Source organism: Chlamydotis macqueenii, chromosome 4 (genome assembly GCF_036417535.1).
Source record: "Chlamydotis macqueenii isolate bChlMac1 chromosome 4, bChlMac1.mat, whole genome shotgun sequence".
NCBI lineage: Eukaryota > Metazoa > Chordata > Aves > Otidiformes > Otididae > Chlamydotis > Chlamydotis macqueenii.
The window spans coordinates 67,736,469-67,754,916 of record NC_141559.1 but is presented as its reverse complement, the minus strand read 5'-3'; the positions used below and the strand labels follow the sequence as shown (position 1 = coordinate 67,754,916).

The window sequence follows — 18,448 nt, the reverse complement described above, 5'->3', positions numbered from 1 at the left end:
TCCTACAAACTAAAAAATTATATATCCCTAACTAAATATCACCAATTATTCCACACATTATGTATAGTGAAGATGCTAACAGAAGTACTTAAGGACCCCACCTGGAGCACTGTGTCCAGTTCTGGAGCCCCCAACATAAGAAGGATGTGGACCAGTTGGAGAGGGTCCAGAGGAGGGCCACAAAGATGATAAGAGGGCTGGAGCACCTCTCCTATGAGGAAGAGCCGAGAGAGTTGGGGCTGTTCAGCCTGGAGAAGAGAAGGTTCTGGGGAGACCTTATAGCAGTGTTCCAGTACCTCAAGAGGGCTTACAGGAAAGACGGGGAGAGCCTCTTCAGCAGAGCCTGTTGTGATCGGATGAGGGGTAATGGTTTTGAAACAGAGGGAGACAGATTCAGGCTGGATATAAGGAAGAAATTTTTTACAATGAAGGTGGTGAAACACTGGAACAGGTTGCCCAGAGAGGTGGTGGATGCCCCATCACTGGAAACGTTCAAGGCCAGGTTGGACAGGGCTCTGAGCAACCTGATCTGGTTGGAGATGTCCCTGCTCGTTGCAGGGGGGTTGGACTGGATGACCTTTGAAGGTCCCTTCCAACCGAAACTATTCTATGATTCTATGAGAGTGATCTAAAATGTGAACTGACAAAGGGAATATGTCAGGTATAAAAATTTACATGACATTTGGACTCGATTTTAGGAAAAAAAAAGCCCATCCAAAGTCAGATCAACCAAAGCCAACTAATGAAAAGAGAAAATATTCAGCTCTGAAAATATACAATTTTTCAGATCTAACACCTGTATTATTTTATGCTTTTATATTGTATCTATTTCATTAGCTGTATTCCAGTAAATTAGGTTTTGATTTCCAAAAGCTTTGTAGTGGTTTTTTTTATTCTTTTTAGTTCCTTCAGACCCCCTACAGCAGCAACAAAATTTAACCATTTTTTATTAGGAAGCTAAAGAGATATTGGCCTAATTAATATTAGTAATTTATTATAACTGATGAATTAGTTAACATGACAGTGGTGCTGATTTTGCCTCCAAAGATTTACTCAAAAACTGAACACAAAGCATGAATGATAGATAGGATCTTCTAAGACATTTGTTCTGTTTTATTGTTTTCCTGTTGTGAACCACTGCACTTAAAATATGCAAGATGCCTAATGGAAGAACAACTTTACCGGGGAAGATATAAGAGGACAGGGGAGGGAATTGATATGTACTGTGGAAGGATGTGGTGCATATTCCCGGTATGAGAAACAATGTGGGGACACAACATGATGGAGTAGGGAAGAGGACACCAAAGGAGAGATGAAGCAAGAGAACTTGCAAAAACTCAGACACACTGAAGGCATCATTCAGAGGAACTTCAAAGCAATCTACGAGACTCCACAGACATCACCATCTGCCACATACTTCTGAAGATTTGAGCTCTCAAGGGTCTACTTCCTGCAAGACATGAACATCTTCACAGAAGAGATTAGAGATACATCATGAACTATCTCATTCTGACCATTTATCATGATAAACCTGCCAAGTGCATTAAATTTGCATAAAAGGATGTGTTCGCCTTTAATAAGCTACCTATTTCTCAGTGACAAAAAAAAGGAATCGAACACATTTAGTAAGAGTGCTGCAACTAATCTTTGAACGAACAGTCTTTCACAGAAATGCCATGCTACGATCTAGCTCCAAGATTTTGTAAATGTGCTTTTTCATTCATAGCATAAGTTTAGGTTGTCAGCTATTACAATATTGTGGATCTCTCTAATGAGAAGTTTAAACTTCTAAAAAAAAAAAAAATCACTCTTACAATGCCACTTAAAAATTAAAAACTCACAGCACTAGTGTTTTGAATCATAATTGTTACATGACATAAACGTTGAAAATTAAATATCAATATGAGGTGATTCTTGCTAACTGCAGAACTGTAGTCACATAGGTTAAATCTTCATAAAATTTGTTTGTTCCTAAAGGGAGTAGGACCCTAGAGATATTATAATACGCATTTGTTAGAAGCTAGCCTAGCATATCTTTAATACAATGGTAAGTCCCAAACACCCCCAAACATCACCTGCAGAAATAGGCCCTGAGCCATCACTTTGGAGCCAGGAAAATCAAGGAGCATTGCGACCTGTTCTCAAGACCATATATGGAGATTTCAAGGAGGAGTTTGACCAGCGAATTTGAGGAGGGGGCGTTTTGACGACCACCAAGACCACCAAAAGACCCTCGACTCAAAAGACTGGGCATGCACGAGTGGGTGGGGAAATGATGTAATGGTTTCTCAGAAAATTTATGTTTATGCATATTATTTCTTGGAATTTAATGAATATGTATAATTAATGTGTATTTAACCCGTGCTGTTGATCAAATGGGTGCGCATGCTAGGTGGAGCGATCCCCTGTGCGCCCAGCGCTGCAATAAAGAAGTGCCTGCTTCTTAACTTCGCATTGCTGTTAAGGAGTTTTATTCCGGATTTCGGTAACATAATCAGTGGTGGCATCATCTATATTCATTGCAGTTCCCTTCATCAGCAATGGAGTTTCTGGGTGGAACTTCAACTAATTTCACTTTTATTTAAGTTTTTATGCTGATATGTCTAATGTTTTCATGTGTACATTGTGACAACACCCAAAGGAAAATCCTGAAGGATATTCAAATCTTTGTAATCTAGTGAACATTTCTTGATAAATAATATATTAGCTTTTCACTGAGTTGTTACTTCAGTATAGGTTTTTAGATACATCCTAGGCAAGTTTTAAATGTAGCTCATCAAGGTAATAGAAGTTAAGTAAATCATCTTCTCTACAGGATATTATCCAATCTTGAACTTTCGTGTTTGATCACAACAAATTTCAAAATGTTCTTCTAAAGACACTGCGTGCTGCATCAGAAAACCCTTCTGCTTTTGCTGTTCTCTTTGGGTTAATACCATCTATAGAAATGGTATTTGAACTTTCATTCTGTTCATGGTCAGTCGGACTGATACATTTGCTGGCAAGCTACTTCTAAACACCTTTCCCTTCCTAAAGCTAACTGTGTTTTTCTCCTATTTCCAGGAATCTAAAAGTAAAGAATGGAAAATTCTGGTAAAACTCACTATGGGAAGTATACATTGAATGCACCAATTACCTGCAAATGTGCATCCTTTTTGCCTTCCACCTCCCCCAAAATGGCATGGTTTCCAATTAATTCTTTCCAGATATTGTGTTCAGAGTTTCCAGTAAAATCAGCAAGCCACAGAAAAAATCCCAAATACATTTTACAAGAGGGTTTCTGTGGGATGGAAGGGACTCTGGCTCAGCTGAATGATTCTACCTGGTAATGAGCTCCTCTTTCCACCAGCCACTAAAAATAGGATTTACAATCGTCCTCCAAAATGCCTGTAATACTCTAGATTAACACATGAGATCTCACCCCCTCTAGTGACCTGTCCCAGTGGGAATAGGATACAGTTACTTACTGATAGTTAACAGGAGCCATTCCTTCAGCTTTTGCTTTTGATGCTGAGAACCCCAGGTGCTGTGTGCGCTGCTGACCCAGGCGCCTGCGCGTCAGCAGTGCCGCCATACTGCCTGCGCTCCACTGGCGGCCCCTACAGCAGGAACCCCTCCAGGGCCTTCTCCTTCCCTAAGGACTGTCTGCATGTACTTGATTAACAAGACTGGCCTACACGGCTCTTTAGCTTAGAAATTAAATGTATTGGCTGAAAGTGGAGCAAGGCAGAGAGGTGTATTTACAAAGCGACAACAAGATCCTGCAGTCCTGAAAATTTAGGCCCCAGCACAACAGTTGTCTCGCTCAGACACGGCCATGCCCTTCTTGTGGCCTTGTGGAAAACCTGACAGCACTCCAGCTTTCCTTTCATTAACTGACCTCCAAAAAAGCCTTGTAGCAGCACTGTCTGTTTCCCAAATGTCTATCTTTAACAACATATTTACAATCTGTCTGGTACTGCAGTGACAGAGCACCTCAGAGGCTGTAATCCTCTTGTCCCGCACCCCGCTCTCTCCACAGGCTCCAGGGGAGCGCAGGGGAGCTGAAGAGAATTAGCAGAGTTTGTGGAAACTCAACCAACTTCTGGCCTGGGCTACTGGCCTAACAGCCTCCTTCCCCCTCCAAAAATATTCCATGATTACAAAGGCAAGATAATGATGAAAACCCATGTCCTTTGATGAGGGTGTAAGTAGGGGATTATTTGAAAGTGTGGTAGTGAGAAAATTTCAGGCCATCACACTTTCATGGAAGACTCCAACAAGGTTGCACCTCAAGGGCATGGCGTATATAAAGCAGATAAATGCAACGGTGGAGCATTTTCTGTGAGAAGCCACAAGAGAATTGAAAAGTCTGTTATCTTTGGGAAGAACCTGGTGAAGTCTTTCTATCACTGCAATAAATAAATAAACCAACATTCACCACAGTTGTTGCCTTCCTTACGATTTTTCTACAATTACAATTTCTAGCTTTCTAGCCCAAATCACTTTACCATGCAACTGTTTGTGTTGCGAGAACTTTTTTAATGGATTCATGCTGAAAGCGTAAAAGGCAAGCAGTGATACACATCTCAATATTTAAAAGCATAAATAAAAATCTTAATAGATCCCAGATGTTTCATTTCCTCCAGCCCTTGTCAAAGATTGAGTTGATGCTGATGTAGATTATTTTCTAAGAGCAGTGGTCAGTTTGATACTGAAAAGGTTTAGAGATCTCGGAATTTCAAATGCAATTCTTAGAAATAAATAAATCATTAAGTAGACGCAAAAGAGACAACTATGAATGCAAGTGGCTGTTATTTTGTAAACTTATTTTATGGCCTGAAATGCACCCACAGGTTTTAAATGCAACTGAGTGTGAAATGGACAGTAACATTTTGTCAACATATATAAAACCTTGTAGAGATAATTATTTCAATCTCATTTTCTTAGCAAAAGAACTCCAAAGGTTCATACAAATAACAAACTGAAGGAATCTGTACTTTAAGGTACTGGTGCTGGTACTGTTGAAGCTAATGAAGAATTTGCTATTTATTTCAGCAGAACTCAGATTTACTAGCTGCATCCATTTTTGACTTATTAAAGCAGCAAGTTATCGTTTACTATACCAAACAAATAAAGCACTACGCAGAAAGCACATCTACAAAAAAATCGCTGCTGGCTTCAGTAACTGAGGTCGTGCTGCCAAGCACAAAAGTTCACCACTGAAACAAGCGGTTCAGTTCTTTTGCTCTGATTTTTACTAGAAGTCCTTAGTCTCCTAACTGAAAGCAACTGTGGAGAGGGGGTTTGAAGCCCATATTTAGCTTGCATAGACCCATGATGTGTGCGCCTGATGTCAAAAAATGCTATAAGTCTGCCAGGTCGGCAGTCACAAACCACACACACTGCCAGTTGCAGGCTGAGCAGACACTACAAGGCTATGAATTTCATTTAATCGTCTCCTTTCCCCTTCCTGGTAAAGCCGTAGAGGCTAGCAGCTGTTGGAGAAAAATGTTGAAAAATATTAACTATGAATGTCCAGGATTTGGTTTGGATCCATATTAAAATCAAACAAACAAAGAATAAACCTAACACCAAATCTTGCAAAATGTGTTATTTATTAATACAGCTAACAATGTAGGCTTTGGAGTCCACTTTCAAGGAGTGTGTGGATAAGCTCAACTAAATGATGTACTTCATATACCCTGCCAGATCTGCCTACTATGCTGCTAATAGATGTGCCATGCATTTCTCCCCAGCTAAATTTCTGAATGAGAAAAACTTCACCCCCTTTCTGTTACCTGTTTTGCTACATAATATTCCTTAATAGCGAATGCTGCTTGTCCGTAACTGTGCTTTCCATTACACCTTTGGCATTTGTGAAATGGTAAGTGCAAATGTAACCTAAGCCCCTGAACATGCAGTTTTATCACATAGCCTATGTTATAATTATGGACAACACCTAGAAGCTGAATACACCCTTCTAGTCTTTTTCAGGTGCCTCAAATGCTTTGCTAAGAACTAAGTCACCTAAAATCGCTAAGCCTATTGGAATAGGTAGGTTCCACAAAACAAATTTTTGCCAAACCAGCTTCTGCACCTTCTTCTAGCCCCTTCATATACAGGGCCAAATGCTCATTTCACTGACATAAACAGCAAAACTTTGCATGGGATGAGGCGCTGCAGTTACAAGATCAGGCTACAACAAACCTAGGAAGCTTGCAATAGAGAAAACAGTTCTTTCTTTCTTTGTTTGTTTTTGGTTGGTTTTGTTTTTTTTTTTTTTTAATCACAACAGCACCATTGGCCCACAAACTGTTATTTGCAATTGTGCATCTGTGTGCCATCAATCTCTAAGGAAGGAAAGACTGCTGGGCTGAGCTCTCAATTTATGTTTCTCAGTTGACTCTTATAATCACACTCAGTGTTCTCAAGCTTAGAGCAGCTATCCCAGTAACTAAATTTGCACACCAGGTGGGTTTATCCAAGTTCCCATGGTCCTAACAGTTTCATACACTTCCTAATAATAATCTTGAAAATTATACAGGTAATTGTCTTTCTAAAAAGCTACCTTTAGCAAAATTAGGATAGTTCTTTCCTCTCAACAGGAAAAATATTTTAATAAAGTAGCTAGCATACGCCTATAAAAAATGGTGAGAAAAAACTATTGAAAAATCCACCTTTTAGTGATGCTGTCTTTAGATGCTGCGCTAAAGAAAGCTAAGGGGGACCACAGATAATGAAAGGTCCCAAAATAGGATGGGCACTGAGCAGGACAAGGATCCCTTGGTCCTGCAACACTGTGATCCGGATGAAGTATTAATATTCATATTCTAGACTGTGATGAGAAAGAAGGCTTTAGCTCCTGTCCAGGCGTGGGCCTAACTGAGCAGAGGTGCAGGGAACTGCTTCCCTTCCTTATTGAAATTCAGTAATACTGCAGAAGGCAGTAGCGTAATGAAATAGAGCAGAGATCATTTCAGTAGTTTTACCCATCTGTGCTCTCCTGCTCCTAACCAATGTGTAACCCCACACAGGACTCTGTTCTTTCCAACTTCAAGCAGTCTCAGGAACTATTTAAGTTTCTATAATATGGTAATCATTAAAATATTGCTATTAGATCATCATTCAGAAATGTATTAGGACTGTGACTACCTTCATTTGTGTAACACCAGAAATGTTTTAGCTTTGCTTAAGATAGCCCAGTTTCTTTCAAAATGACAATTTAAACAGCACCTTTCCCTCAGAAGTGGAATAAAATATTTATAAATACCTCATTTATTTGCAAGCAAATACAGGTAACGTCTGTTAAAAAGCAAAATCCATTAGACCCTGTGTAGTTTTGGTACTGTAAGTAGATTCCAAAAGGCAACAGATGTGGGGACAGGGGGAGGAGGGGAGCTGATTTTGTCTTTTTAATATTCAAAGTGGGTCTGTTCTCACTGGCTAATTAAATCAGTAGAGTGCAAACAATAAAAGAAAAAATAACTGTTGCCTTTCTTCCCTAGAACAACCTCTCTGGTTCATCTCTACTTATTTATTACAAGAACTTATTTATTACAAGACTATAATATCCCCCCCCAAAATCCTCATGAAATAAGATACATATTGCACAGCGCCAGCTCCCATCGAGAAGAATATGCTTTTCCTGTGGAATTTAAGATAAGATAGTCTTTCCACTGTTAAGAGAAAATGGACTTGGAATGAGCTTCTTTGATTGATGTGAAACTACTGAAGAATCACACTAAAAAAGTAATAGACTTAATAACAATATCAGATGTACAAATCAACCAGCAGAATGCTGCCCTAAAATATATTTGTACTTTCTTGGCAAAGCCAGTAGGTTTGCATGGGTGTGCTAAATTATTTGAGAAGTAACAAAATGTGTTAATAACACTAAACAGTCATCTTCCAAGAACCTACAGTATTATGGTATTTTCTAGTCAGATAATTATTTGTAGTGCATAAATACATGTAATATCAATTAAAACATTTTGGTTTGGGAAATCAAAATGCATGTGGTATACTTAGACTTGGTTTTGAAAGTATTTTAAGTACTACTCTCTACTTCTAGCCTTTAGCTAGTTACGATACATTGCAGAGTAGTAAAAAATGATCTGTAGGTACAAACCAGAACTCCACTGTGCCAGCACTGTACAAGAACAGAGAAAGTGGTGCCAGCCAGCCCCAAGAATCTTATAATAAATATAATGGTACACATCATGAAGACACAATTATCTACAAGCATCAGCAGCCAACTAACTTTAAGAGCATAAAGCACAGCAAAGGATCAAAATACCTATGCATGAAATAAGATAGACTGCATGCCCTCTGCTGCTACTGCTTCCCACATCAGCAAGTTAAATGCAAGTTTGGGCATGTACTTCTACATATTATGTTTAAGTGACAGCACTGTGGAGGTACCTGAAGATAAGGGACAATAGAGGGATGCAGACCCCTTGCATCGTGAGGGAGTGAGCTCAGCAGTAAGTCAGTATTTGGCAACAGAAGGCAACAATTTCAGCCCAGTTGTTGCCAAGTTTTTGAAACCGCCAGAGCCAAGGAAAGTGCTACAGGACATAATGCATGAGTTTGAAGGAAATGCCTCTCAAATGCTCAGGATCATCATGGAAGAAAACACGGATGGGTTTGTTTGAAGATGTAACAAGTGACACCCAAGAGCCTAGTGTCAGGTGCTGTGAGGTCCTGCACCTTTACAGATGCACAGTTCCTTCTCAGCTCCATGCATTATTGGCCCAATTTTAAGTTTATTGAGAATTTCTCAGCAAAACACAGCTTCATTGTAGTTAATGAATTGTCCACAGCTGAAACACTGATCTGTTTAACCCCACAACCAGGGTTTTAGAGAGTTGTGTGCCCATTGCCACATGTGGACTATATCTTAGTTACTTTTCATTCTCCTACTGTTTGAACATACTCAGCACCCATAAGTACTTTACTCCCTTCAAGCGTTCTTTTGGTTAACCAAATTAATGGTTGCAAACAAACAAAATATTTACTCTGTACTGCAGCCAAAACATTGTTTCTTTATGTAATCTGAATGATGAGCAAACACCAGAGCACTGGAGATAACAGCAGCAGATAATAGCACCAGGTTAGACTTCGCAAAATGATGCTTCGTCTTATGACACTTCACAGCAAAATACGTAATATAAGGACCCCGAACAGAAATGAGCCCACTACCGCTTAATTTAACTGCATCTTGAAAACATAGTGAAGTAACCCAGCAAAGATATTTCTGTTGATAGTCATATGAGAGGGCATTTATCAACACCCATTAACCTCTGGATTTTACCTGTTAGTTTTTTACAAGATGCTTGTGTTGCTTCCTAAGCCACAAGGTGTCACAGTGGCTCAACTGGTAGGATTCTTGTCAGTCCAGACACGCAGGTTGCGGCTTCAGGTTATGTACCAGTGCTAACACTGAGCTCTGGGAGGAAGTCTGCGCCACGCTGCCTGTTCAGCAGTGCAGCCCTTTGGATGAAACGATCTGTCAAGGTGTAACTCGGTTGCTTCAGGATGTTCTTGATGTGGGTGTTAAATAATCCTACAGCACCATCAGAGAAGCGATGTACTTGGTGCGCTGGCATCTTGACCGATCCTTTTACTTTGCATTATTAACCCTGACAGAGTGTTAAGAGGTACTGAAAAGAGCTGAGCTAATCATTCACATCAAATAATAAATTTTATGAATTCCACTTCGATCTACTCAGAGTTGCAAGGAATTAATACACATTTTAAATGCATTAATTATTCACATTTAAAACACATTTTTGCTCATCTTTCATAACAAGCTGTGCGCAGTAAGCATGTAATATTCTGCTAAGACTATATGCTGTGATTGGTCATATATTGTGTATTACTGTTTCGCATCCTTAACTGGATGAGCACAGATGGAGCTTAAAATGCCAGGAAGCTTCGAATTTTTCCATCAGTCCTTTCATATTACATTTTTCTAAAGTAACTGCATGGTAAGCAGTGCCCTGTCCCATGAAAAAAAATAGGCACATACATCATATTTACTGACCTGTAATTTTCCCATTGCCACCAGTCATCACCATTAATTTGCTTTACATTTATACACCAGTCAGTCCTCACTGTAAAGCCATCAGAGATTCTTCCCTGGTATTTAATTTCTAAGTATCATGATTCTATCTGGGAGGTTTTGGAAACTCAAAACAAGAAACACTGCCTCTCAGCTTAGCCTGTGTAAAATAAGCATTTTCTTTCCAGAATGCTTAACAAATTGAAATTTGCATTCTGCAATTATTTGTAAGAATAAAACTCCGTTGATCAAACATTCACAGAAAGGCATAAAGAGCACAAGCATAGCCAAAGCAAATTCACTGTTAAACTCAAGTGAATAGTCATGGAAATTTTGCTTATAGTATTTGTTGCACTCAGGTAATGAACCTTTACCCAGTGTGCTGGCTTTTCATGTCCCATTATTCATGCCAACACATTCATTAAAATGGGCTTATGCTTTTTAACATAATGTGCATAGGTGTGGCCTTCAAAGAGTTATTACCACAGTTTACAGGCATGCTGTTCGTAAATACAAGCAGAACTCCAGTCCGTGGAAAATGCCAAGCTTCCCACAAAACACATGGTAATTTTTGCTCTGTAAAATGGATAGATGCGCTATATAATGCATAATCGCAGCACATTATATCTGAACTTCTAATTGCTTAAAATGATACTTCAAATCACATCAACAACATTATTACCTAATTACCCTAAGGGTTAACTGATACTCCGGTGATTAAGTCTAAGGTAGAAGTGATAGAACTACTGTACTGCCTTCATCCTCCACAGCAAGTAGCGCGATTGAAAATGCACGTATAGAATCTGTATGCTGCCAATGTTTTTAACATCTTGGTATGGTGAAAAAGAAAGGTGGAGAAATGCTGACCAAGTACCAGAAAGAAGGAGGGTCCCTCCTGCAAGATGCTGAACAACTTTAGCAAGAAGAATTTTCATTTGCTCTAAAGTAATTCTTTTATAGTAGTTCTTTTCCTTTCTAGTCACAATAACATTACTGTGATGCAAAATGGAGTAACATGGAAACACTTTTGGCACTTAAAGTGGACACAAGAGTTCTGGAAGATGATGACACTGATCTGAAAAGGCAATTTACTATGAGAATATGGAGAACTGAGTAAAACAGAGAGTTGTAAGCCTTCTTCCACTGCCACATAACCCACGTGCGAGACTTCTGTAAATTGTATGAAGAAAACATAGCATTCTAGACATGAGGCATGTCATATTCCCTTTTTCCAATCTTATCATTGGAAACTACGCTGGTTGCAAACCTAGTGGCAAAGCAGGCTTCATGCCTGCCTTGCCAATCACACGCTGGAGGATCTCTAGCCTGTAGAAGAGGAGACGGTTAGGAACGCTGTGCTTCTGACTGCCTTCCTGAGAGACGGAGTATGGTGAGGATGCTTCAACTTAAACAGTAACAAAACTAAAAAATTTTGCTCTATTTACATTCTTGTTTTCTGAGCATTTTCCTCTCTCCATGTGACTACTTTATTTAAAGATTTAGAATACTTCTTTTTGTATAGTGTAGTCATTAATACTTCAGAAATCTCTTTGTAACCTGCTCTAAGACAGATGGCAACTCTTTCTCCGATGCAATCTTCTGCTAAAGGCTGAGGCAAAACTACACAACTGGAACAAGAATCAAAATAAGGCACATGAAATACTTTAAATGTGCAATGTACTGGAAGTCATAATTTTCTCAATGTATTACTTTAGAAAATAACCTAATAAAAAAATGTAATTAGAAAAAACAAATGTTTGAAAGTCCAAAAGAAAAGTAAAAATAGTCCACTGCACAGGTGATGTAAGACTGCACATAAACAGGGACAGTTGTTTTTTCCAAGCAGTTAGTTTTTGAAGAATGAGCACAGTGGATCTGTGCTTAGGTCTATTCTTGGGTCTGCCTTAATCAGAGGTTTCCAAATATGATCACTTTTGTACATACATAATGTTTCATTTGCCCTCTGAATGCAACAGATAAGGTCATTCACCAAGCCTGTGCAATTCTTCTGGATCATGAAGGATGCTTTAGTCTGCAGCTAGCAGTTGTGTAAAATGGACAGGATCTGGACAGGTATTGAATCTGCTGTAGGTGAATAATCCGATAGCAAAACTACACCCAGAGATTAGATTTCCCCCTTTTCTTTTTAAACACACACACAAGGGGTACAGACAGATTTGAATGCTTCTCCTCAGCTAACTAGGCTTGGCAAGCTGAGTCTGGGCTTTGCATCAGGAAAGATGGATATCAGCACGTATTGCAGATCACATGTGATAGATAGATTTTAGAGCACTGTTCTAATTTATTAGTTGCTTGGAAGGATGCAAAGACCTGACTAGTTAGTAGGTAACCAGGCAGTAGATTTTCAGGACATCTAGAAACCTTCGTAAAGTTATGGCTTTACTATGTCAGTTGTGAGTTTGTGACTGCCCTGGCCAAGTACCTGGATGTGAGTATCAACAACAGAAAGACCTTAGGGAGGAGTTCTAGTTTAATACTTATATTTTGGCTGTAGTTATCAGAGTTATTCATAGAGAAAAAGTCTGCTATGCTCAAGTCTCACGCTTCAAGTCTGTATGATGCAGATGGGAGCACCATCCTGGCCAAGAGCTTCATCATGATTATGTTTTCTTGGCAATGGTGTATAAACAGCAAGGTGGTGTCAAAGCAACCTAAGTCTTACGGAGAGGACAACCTACTTCTGTAAAATTTTTGGTCTTTGCAAAGACTCTACATTACCAACACTCTTGAGTCCCGTAGAGGTGACAGGCTTAGAAAGCCACTAAGTCCTAGTTCATGTTTAGTTCTGCAAAGGTCTCATTTTTCCAAGTTGGTGATTTTTCACTAGCCCCCTAAGGAATGAAAGTGCCAGAGTTGTCTCCAGAAGCATCAACTATTTCCATACTGAGGTTTATGGTCCGCAGGTGGTTCTAGTTGATCCTCAGCTACCTCAGGAGTACCAAGTGTACTATTTGGCTTAGATTAGTAACTAACAGGCTTTAGTTTTGAAAGGCATTGCTGTCCACCCCAATGTAAGAGAAATTGAAACAGTATTCTGACCATAAAGTGCTTTCTCTGTGAAATTGTAACAGTAATCAAACACAGAAAGAATGTACTGCAGAAAAGAAAGACAGAGGCCTGGGGAGAAGATTTCAGCCAGGGGTTCAGGGAGGTTTCTTTCACTGCTATCTATTTTTGCCTAACAAATAAGATCATTGAGACCTGGCCAACAGGCCCTGCCCTACCACAGTCTCTTTTTTTGGAGACTAACCATCAACCACTTTGGGGCAATCTTGTCCCTGTCAGGATCACCCCCTGAGGCTTTGAGTAGCCCAGAAACAACTTTTAGGAAAAAAGCACCCAGCAAAACTGAGGATATATGCCGGCCTGTTTACACAGTGCAGCGCAGGAAAGAAAGCTCTTCTTGGGGAGGAAGCAACCGAACAAAGTATCAGCCCGGTTGGAATGCCTGTTTACAGCAGATATGCAACTTTTGGCAAAAAGATATAAAAAAATACCATTTGAAGTGAGGAGTCCAGCTAAAAATATTGCAATGAGTTTAGCAATCTACCCATACCCTTTTACTGTAAACAAAGAAAGTGTATATAGCAAAAACAAATGTGGGTGGTTTTTTTTTTTTTTTTTAAATCTGATCTTGCAATCCTATTGCAGGCAAAGCTCCAGCTTAAATAAGAGCACAGCACTGGGCCCTTGTTATGATCTCTATTTTGTTCCTTCTCACCATCCAGAGGCTTCTATTTTTGAGACTGGATCTGCATAGTAAATCTTGTTTACATCAGGGAAAGACAGAGTTTAAGGTTTTTCAAGTGATTTATGGTTTAAAGAGTAAAGAATGAAAAAGAGAAAAGGAAGGGTTGAAAAAGTTTCTACTAAGAAATTATCTACTAAGAATCAGTGATTTGCAGAGGAGATCCATTTTTACACTTTCACACTGACTCTCTCCCCCCAGAAGCTCCCTGTTCCTTACGCGTGCAGTTTACATTCTATATTATAACTTTAGGAGGGGAAAAAAAAGGCAGCAAGACACCCCAGATTGTAAGCTCAGGATCAGCATGGACAGGAAGTAGTCTTTTTTTTTTTCCTCCCCCAGCCTCATAAGCATTGTTAGTTTGTAACAATTTTAATTGAAAACAGCTGCAACTGAAATTTTTTAAAGGGAAGGAAAAACTATATGAAATAAAAGATAATCAGCAAAAAGAGTCTTGAATCCATTCTGAAGTCAGTGTCTGCCTAAAGGAGTTCAAGGGTTTCCTTTTAAAACTGACCTTTTAGTTTCAGCAAAACATGGTTTGTAAGTACTCTTTTAAAATACTTTACTCATGTTCCTAGAACTGCTAAGTATTAGTGTATTTGTAGGTGAAAATATTTCCTCAAAAATACTTCAAGACAGAAGTTTATGTGTTTTCCCCTCAACAAAACAAACTCATTGGACAGACTCAGACTTATGTACACAATATGAGGGATCTGTTTGCGATACTAAGTTGCTAAGTGAACAAATGTGATGTCACAACATAGATTTTTATGACTAATCTATTAAAAATACATCAGGAAGAAGAAGAAAAGATTATTTCATCAGATAGCAATGTGAGGAAGTAAAATAAGAGACTTCCATTAAACTGTAAAATTTTTGTTTGCTTTGATTTGCTTTAAATATTTGGTTGAGTATGAATATGTAAGCTTCCGGTTCATCTAGTAGCTTTTAAATAATCATAACATCCTCCTTTATTTTCATTCCAATTTTCTTTACGCTTTGTTCCATGATGAAATCTCTACTTTTGTTAAATTCACTATATGGTTTAATAGGAGTTTAGCATGATTTGACTAAGCTGATTGTCTTTAAAACCAATATGCTACTAATCAAGTTCTCTAGTCACCCTTAAAACACTGCTCTCCTAGCCAGGAGAAAAGCTGTGTTTTGCATATAATGGTGATGTAAAGCAGAACCGCTTGCAACAACAGGGAAGTTACAGGTGAATTTAATATAATGTGATATGCAAAAGTTCTAACAAAATAGGGGACTAAAAAAAAAAAAAGTGAAAGGCTTGCTACATTTTTTTGATTAATGGCAATAAAGCAACACCTCAAACTTTAAACTGTCAGCAACTTTAAGTGATCTATTCACCATGTACGGTAATGTTACTGAAAAATTATTATACACAAGATATAATCACCTTTTGTTTTCTTTTAAGTGTGAGCAATTTCAAATAATTAAAAATTAGAACAGAAAAGGATTTACAACATCAAAGAGGAAAAGAGGCTTTTCTAAACAACGAGTTTTATGAAAACCAGAGGAAGTATTTAAGCTAATTTATCTATCTTGTGTATTGCTACCTAGAACTTCAGAAACTGCTGATTATGCCACAACAGGATTGCTTTCTTGAAATGTCAACCTAACACAGATACAAAAATGCTAAGATAAACTGAGTTTGAGGGAATGGCAATGAAATCCTTAAAACCACACACAGAGCAAGGAAACAGCTGCATTTTGGTTAACCAGAAAGTTAATCAACTATGATAGAAGTAAATAAGATTTATCTTTATATCTGCCAGACATTATTAAGCATTTAAATATTCATTTTACTTCTTCAGATGAGGATTATTGATGCATTACAAAATGGCATTAGACACTCTCAAAGTATTATTAAGAAAGCACATATTAATTTCCATTTAGAAAATAGTATTACCAGATTAGGTTTCTTTGAACAACTTTTAAGGAAGGTAAGGTGTTCCTGTACACTAGTCAGTAACTCAGACTCCCTAATTTACTTTAGATCACGTAAGAATTAGCTAGGTGGTGGACTTCTGCCAGTACTTGCATCATAAAACCACCCCCTGCCTGGGTGTGATTGGAATTCTTTGCCTAAGACTGACCCTGAATTTAAAAAGGCAGTTGTAGGTTCTGCCTGAGGAGCCCATAAAGTTGTAAGAAGTTTGGAGAGCAAAAGTTTTGCACATCTAGCACAGGCTAGAGTTGCTAATTCTTTACTTTCATGACTACCATTTCTTCCTAAAGAAATTAAGAACAACAAAGATCACCATGCTGCATCTAAATGACCTTTATTTATCACTCTGTACTTTTTCTGCTTAGTACACCGAGCACATCCTTCACACTGACTGTTATTCCCTTCCACCTAGTGCTGACACAAACCAGAGTGGAAGCAGTGGATTTCTCAGGAAGGGTCCCCAAGCGCAGAGCCACTTTGAGGACACTTCTCCCTCCCCCAACACACCGTAGACCCTGCTGCCAGGAGAGCAGGAATAGAAATGGCATTTACCAGTGGATTCCCTAATGGTGTCTCTACCAGTCCATTGCTTTTTTTTAAGCACTTCTCACCTAACTGCAGGCTCTGGAGAGCAGCTACAGGAATTCACTACAAAGGTGAGCTCTACAGATGGAGGGGAGAAAACAGATATGACATACAGATCTTCCTTCCACAGGCTTTCATCCATCCTCCCTACAACTTAATTAAATTATGTACATTTTGCTTTGCCTTGGAACTTCCACCACTGCAAGGGGCAGCAGAGAATCTGACTCTAAAGGATTATTAAGGACATTTTTAGTTTGTAGGGAAACAGGAAAATCCCAAAGGCTTCCCAAGGATATATTTAGGATAAGAGCTGTAGTTTCCCATTTTTTAATGCATCCTCACTTGCCACTGGCTCTCTGCAGAAGTTGGGTCCAAGTGGAATCTGCCAGCTTGCTACCCCCGGTCTTTTGGAGAGTTTCTTTGTAATTCCTTTCCCCTTAAGCTGCTTTGCTTGTGCTCACCTACCCCCTGGGGCTCGCAGAGTACAAGCAGCCTTCTTCAGAGACCAGTGCCTACATTATTCCAAAGACTGCCTGAAGAGAAACGTTCCTGCAGTAAGCCTGTATCACCCACAGCACAAGCACATTCCTTCCATGACATACAGGGCTCCATCGGTCTGGACTGAAAAAAAATTCAGAGCTAGTTATATATGCTCCAGAAGCCTTCAGCCACCAATCCCAAACATGCTTGGAAGTGCGTAAAATTAATGTGAAACTTCCACTCCCAACCTGCCCCAGAAGCCAGCGTGATTCTTTACAGGCTGTCCACACCTAATCACTGTAAGTGTCCCAGGAAACTAATTTAATTCTTTTTTTTTTTTTTTTTATTAAGGAAGGTGTTTTAATTAGAGGATGAATGAGATGAGCTGAAGCTAGCTAGAAAGTACATTTTGAGAAACAACAACGCCTACAGCACAGAGCTCAGAAACTGAAGAAAAGAGAACCAGAATGTAAACACTGACCAATCACAAGGCAAAAGTATTTTCACTCTGAGCAAATAAAAGAAATGCTGGAGCATAAGGCCTTCATTAACTAAGCCCTGTCTGTCAAAGTAAAATGCTGCTGAAACCTATGGCAGTACCTATAGCAAGGAAGAGTAGGTTACCGCTTTTTGTCCACAACAATCCATGTGAATGCGCGCAGCAAAAATTGCAATTAAATGCGCTGAAGTCTAACTCAGCACACCTCAGCAATGGGGAGGGGGAATTTGTTTCACAAGTCCCTCAGAAACTTTTCTAGCGTAACACTTGTAAAGGAGCTGCAGTCAGAAACTGGTCATTTATTAAAAGCACCACTAAAATAATATGTAAAAAGGCTAAATTAGCACTGATAGCTTTTCAGAACAGCTTGTATATAAAACCCTGAACGAATCACTTAATTATACTATTTCTTCTTTTCACTTGAAAAAGTCTAGAAATTATTACATTAATATGTACAGGAATGTAAGGAACAGAGTTGCAAGACAATGACAAATAAACAGTAGGAAATAAACCCCCCAAGCCCCCTCCTTCTCTCTCAGCGGCAATGACCCTCCGCAACCAACAGCTTGGGGCAAAACTGATAAACAGTTGCCATGATTTTGGGAGCAATGAGCTGCTGGGAGTTTTCAGCCAGCACGAAGTGTATTTACCAGTGACTCCCCAGCAGTGTTTTAAGAGCAGCAGTGATAGCAGTGTCAGAAAAGCGGTTACCCCGTGGCGGTTACCCAATCAGAAAGCAGGTCACATCTCGTTAGCTGTATCATATACATTAAACGTCACAGATTCTCCATGGCTTAGCTGACAACTCAGGCATGTGTGTTTTATTTTATGATAACCTCATGTTCTCTTAAAGAATTACAATACAACAAACAGACCATCCTGAGATCCTTTACCATGCTTCATGGCACGAATGTGACAGATATTTGCCTCCCTATGAAGCCATTCACTACAGAAGATTAATACTTTTAAAAAGTCTTTTCGGGGCACCACGAGTAAACTGCTATGAAAAACTGCAGCACCCAGAATGTTTGCTGCACACACAGAGACACATGGGCTGAAATGCAGCCTGATTCAGTCCACACAGTTTGCACCTCG

General features: G+C 39.2%; 1 protein-coding gene across 10 annotated transcripts in view; it reads right to left on the bottom strand.

Annotated features, from left to right (window-relative positions):
• LDB2 (LIM domain binding 2) overlaps positions 1–18,448 on the bottom strand; it is a 225,062-nt gene that overhangs the window by 205,354 nt on the left and 1,260 nt on the right. The gene's annotated exons all lie outside the window — the stretch shown is intronic.